Raw genomic sequence first — 5368 nt, forward strand, 5'->3', positions numbered from 1 at the left:
AACTGGATTGTAGCTAAGTGTGGGGAAGTGTGCCCATGAAAGACAGGGCACAGGGAGAAACTATGCTGACTGCAGGGGCTGCTGAAGAGGAAGGAGGCAATGAGGCTAGGTGCTGCTGAGCTGCTGAATATGATGCTGCTGAGCTGCTGAATATGATGCTGCTACTGTTGAAGCTGATCAAAAAATGATGGAAGGCCTCTTTATAGGCTCTCGTGGATGCTTGCTGACTGGACGAATGGGGCAGACTGGCCAACCTACGACAGACTGGCTGATCGGTCTCTGGGTCTCTGCTGACTGCCATGAGTTAGCTGCTGCCTTCCCTGAACTAACCTGTTTGGGTCCCTATAAAAAGGGTCAGACTGGCAGCTCCTGTCATATGGTTAGACAGATGGCCTCAGGCTGAGGGATCCCTGACACTGATCAAATGGAAGTACCTCCAGAAGAATCAAATTCCTAGGAGTCAGATGGCATCATGCACGAGCACCCCCACCTGTCAGCAGTTTGGACAGCCTCCACAGTTCATGAAAGCCAAATTAACTTTAAGGGTTGACTTTGAGGGCAAGATTCTTCGCTTATGCATTGGTGTAATGAAATTGGGGAAGGAGTTAGCAAAAGCTTATATTATTGCAACTAGGATGAAGTAGAAGAAAGCCAAAAATGACACATAGGTAGAGTCAATCCTCATGGCATTGTAACACATAGGGGAGGAGCTCGAGGAGACGAGAGCACTATGGATCAGCAGTGAGACCCGTCATCACCACGACATGGTTGGACGAGAGACGCGGAGACCACACACCATACGTGGGGCGGCCAAAGCACGCACGATTGAGGTTCGACCTATCTCAGCCCTCCTTAGAGGGGACCGCCAGAGACGAGGCATTACTCTCGATGTAGCCCATTGGATACAAAGATCCAAGAGAGCACGCCCCCGCCACTGCGGGAGACAGCCCGACAGACACAGATACGTGAGCTCTTTGCATCACATCATAGGAACATCACCGAGCCGGGCTATATAGAGCCTCCACATGTACTTGGAGCTCTGGTTCTGAGTAGTTGATTGCCCTCTTTTTCCTACTATGTTTTGTACTAGTTGTACTAGGTTTTCTTGCATTCTTATCATTTAGCACTCAGCAAGGGCCTCAGTGAGCCCTTTGCTTCAGCCCACACTGGCTTGTATGGGTTACATTTGACTTGTCTAATAGACCCATGAGGTCTCCTGAAGACATTAATACAACTTTCTTTCTTTTTGTCTCTCTCTCTCTTCCACTATTTTTTCTTGTCTGAAAAAAATATAAGTCAATACATTATATGTAGCAAAACTAGACTAAACTAGACTAACTATGCAAGTATGTGTCACAAGGACGTGATTTTTGTTGTGCAAATAAGCCTGTGAACGCTGGAAAACCCCTAAGGTACACCCACTAATCCCTAGGTGCATTCACTAGGCCCCAATGTTGGGGGCAACTTGCAAGGCAAGGTTTAAAGGGGTCATAAAGTTAGGCCCAAGGGACTGTGTCATTGGTAGGACGGTTAGGGGCTTTAATGAGCCACATGGCAGTCCCAAGTGTGCATGTGTTGGCAAGTGTAACCTTTCTATCTCTAGCTGGTTCACTGTCTAGCCTTGGATCTTGGAAGTGTTGGAAAGGACACATCCCCATCTGTAAGCCCCCAATGAGGGGGAGGGAGACCTAGGGCAGGATATGCCATATGCCCAAAGAAGAGAGAGAGAGGGGGCTGCCACATGGGCAGCACCTCGCAAAAAACTTGTGGAGGAGCCATGGTGGCTGCAACACATGGAGCCTATGAACAGGAAGACGGCGATGCATACACAGCATGGATCTGGCATGAAAGAGGCAGATCTAGAGCAGCACTAGATGGCGGAGTGATCTCTGAAAGTGACACAATATATGGCAGAATATCTGCAGCAGGATCGGCCATCGATAGGCATGGTGCAGACCAGGGGCATCCAATGGACCAGGTGTTGCAGCAAAGGGAGGGCTGCAAGCGGGCAGCACCCTGCCGTTATATAGGGCCAAGAAGGCTGGTCGGCTGGCCAGCCCACAGCCCCATATAGGAGAGCTGGTGGGGTTGGTTCGGGACAGGCTGAATCGGCCAAGAAGGGGCTGCCAGTCAGTATTTTTGGAGCCCCCTTGGGGCCTATAAAAGGAGCCCTTTGGCAGGGCATTATACATCCAGCAGCCAGCAGTTTTGGGAGTGGCAGGAGCAGCAGAGGACTCACCCACAGGCCTAGATCTAGGAGGCAGTGGGCGAGACTCCCGGCTGACGCAGAGGTATGATTAGAGACCCTCTCACATCTTCAAGACGCGGACCTGAGAATGGCAGAGATTGAGGCAGCGATCCCAGAGTCTTGGTGGGGGGGCCTTCAAAGTTTCACACAAGCACAGTGGTTGGGCCAGTTCTCAGGGACAGGGGTACCTCTTCGGATTCAGCTATGCCCCCTCCCTCCCATTCTCAACTAAGCCCGGTTCTACAGTGTGGGTCCAGGTGGACTCTTGCAGTCTCTAATAGATGGAGATCCGGAGATGGATGGAGCCTTGGATCAGTTAGGGTGGTAGAGGGTCAAAGTAGTGGGCCGTATGGGCAAGGAGTGGTTTATTGACCCCTCTCGCATTTCAGATATGGATGCAGCTCGCTGAGGCTTATGGTTATGGGAAGGTCATCCCCTCAGTGAGGTACAGCGGGACCCAGGTAAGTGGTTCTGGCCATCCAGAGTAGGCCAATCAGAGAGAGTAGAGGAGGTGCCCTACTTCTCTTATACTACAAGCATAGGACGCCACTCGCAGTTGGAGGCGGTAGCTTGGACTCCATCGAGAGAGAGGCATTGGGCAGCGCAGCAAGTACCTCGAGAGGTGAGATCCTGGTTCTCGACATGCCTCTGGTCTAGTCTCCAACCGAGGGAGATCTCCTACTTTTTCTAAATGATAGCGCATGCAAGTCTTCTTGTTGGCCCTTGGCTGGAGCAGATGCAGGTGGATGGCAGCTGCCACAGATGCACAATTGGGACTTTGGAGACAATCCCCCACTGCCTTTGGAGCTGCCTACAGCACAGAGGATATGGCGAGGAGCGCTTAGGATCGTGGCGATGCTTCAGGGCACGTAGAGGGACTTCACGTGGGGCATGGCTGCTTGGTTGTTAGAGTGTGGCCATGCATTTCCCATTGACGTGGTCTTTCCAGCATACAAGATACAGGGCCTGTGCATTCACGGCATTGAGATTCATGAGGCGACCCCTCCCACTAGTCATCGACCTCTTCCTTCGTCGAAGGAGGAGGTGTGGGAGATAGTAGCCAGCATTACGACATGGAACATCTAGGTTGCCCGCTGCAACTGGGTTATGGGTTAGCACCATGTCCCACCGTCGGCCACCTTGGTAGCCATTTGGCAAGACATCATCTTCACGCTTCGCGCCATTTGGGAGTGAGGCTCTCTAGGTTCTCGAGCTACTGTCGCACGACGGGAACTTTTCTAGAACCACTGCAAGTGTTTTCTACAACATCACCCCAAGAGGGATCATATGGTTGTATAGTCCGCCACCCTCATTGTTAGCCCCTGTTACAGAGAATCCCTAGGCCACGTGAGCTAGGGTCTCTAGCAGCAAGAGTGTCTTTCTGACAACCAACATTTAATTTTTCGTTGATTTTCATGGTTGGCACCTTTATGGTATTTGCCAACTTGTAAGATCGTTTTTTACAAGAAACAATAGAAGTTCTTTTCTCTGAAAAAAAAAAAACCCACGATATTCAAATCGGATGGAAAGATCATACTCTCTCTTTTTTGGATAAGGACACCTAAGTTTGCATTAAATGTGATAATATTCCCTCTTCTCAAGGACCTATTATATCTGCGATGCAGCTTCATAATATATTAAACACTTCTCATTATGATGTGTATCAGTGTGTTTTGATTCTGCTTTCCTCATTTGTTGTTTCAGTTAATAACAAAAATGATTTAAGCGTGTTTGAACACCAAGAATTGAGAACGTCGTTAGATGATTTCCTTGATGTATTCCCTGCACAACTACTAGAAGGTTTACCTCATAGATTTAGGCCCTCACATCTAGCTAACTGACATGTCCATAGAGACGTGGCCCATTCAGAAAGATCTATATAAGATGGATAATACATCCCAGATGTTGACTCTTCAGCATCAACTCTACAATATGGATATGGATGAGGGAGATTCGGTACATGACCTCTTGACGAAGGTGTGAGGAATCAACTATCATCAGTTGGTTAGAAGGTAGACTCCGACCACTTGACCTGATGGTACTTAAGAGGCTACCACAAAGTTTCAAAAGCTTTGTTACGACTGTGACAACAGGATAGAGGACCAAACCTCTGACTTTTGAGGAGTTGGATCCGTTACTTGGATCCATTATTGCTCCAACAAGAAGATAGGGAGAAGCTCTACAACAACGACAACAACGGCAAGGCATTGCTCGCAAAGGATAAACCTGGCAAAGAAAAGGGCAAGCCTAGCTGCGGCAAGCTCAAGAAGGATGATTCTGGAGATGAAGAGGACACTTCCAAAGAAGAGGAAGTACAAGAAAAAGGGTTTCTTTCTATTATGACGAGCCAGGCCGTTTTGCAAAGGATTATAGAAAGAAGGCGGTGGATCAGAACAAGAGAATTCAAATAGTGATACAAAAGCCAAAGCTAATGTGGTAATCGGAGAACTATTCTTTACTGAGGTTAGATATGCTGACCTATGGAGTGCCCTAGGGTTTCAGGTTCAGATGGTTGCTGTAATTCAGAAGGGGTCAGTACAGAATTACACAAGTTATTGGTATATGCCTCCATGAGGTGCATGGTTTACTTTCAGAGCAAGCACACAGGCAGCACAACATTTTGGTATATATTAATTTAAGCCTTTATAGCATGTTATGAAGAGAATCTGCTCTTCATATGTCTCAGATAATGCGAGATTGGATGGAATGGGCCTTCTTTGAAGGCAGAAGGAGAAGTGTGGGTGCTTCTTCAAATCTCGGACGCAAATTGATGGGAGGTGGAGGTGTACAAAAGCCAAAATACTACTTGCTTGAGAGCTCAATGAGAGTTCGTGGTCCAAGTTATCTGGAGATATTCTTGGGATTTCCTCGTTCTTTTGTTGCGGACCTTGCCAAAGGAAGAGAGGGTTGAAACAGACCCTAAGAGCATGGTGCTTAGAAGACTCTAGGTTGTTCACTCATTACGAGAGGGACAACTGGAAGATGGTGGCATCTGGATTGCTCGAGTTCAAAGGCGGGAACATGACTAAAGCTGGTGGCGCCATCTGGTGCTACCTTGGATGGACATGTGTACAAGGATGTTTTGCTTGTGGAGGACGGGACCTAGAGCAGCAACAGCCA

The sequence above is a fragment of the Dipteris shenzhenensis genome, chromosome 19, assembly GCF_047967505.1.
Source record: "Dipteris shenzhenensis isolate YYH24624 ecotype China chromosome 19, Dip_SZ_1.0, whole genome shotgun sequence".
NCBI classification, from domain to species: domain Eukaryota; kingdom Viridiplantae; phylum Streptophyta; class Polypodiopsida; order Gleicheniales; family Dipteridaceae; genus Dipteris; species Dipteris shenzhenensis.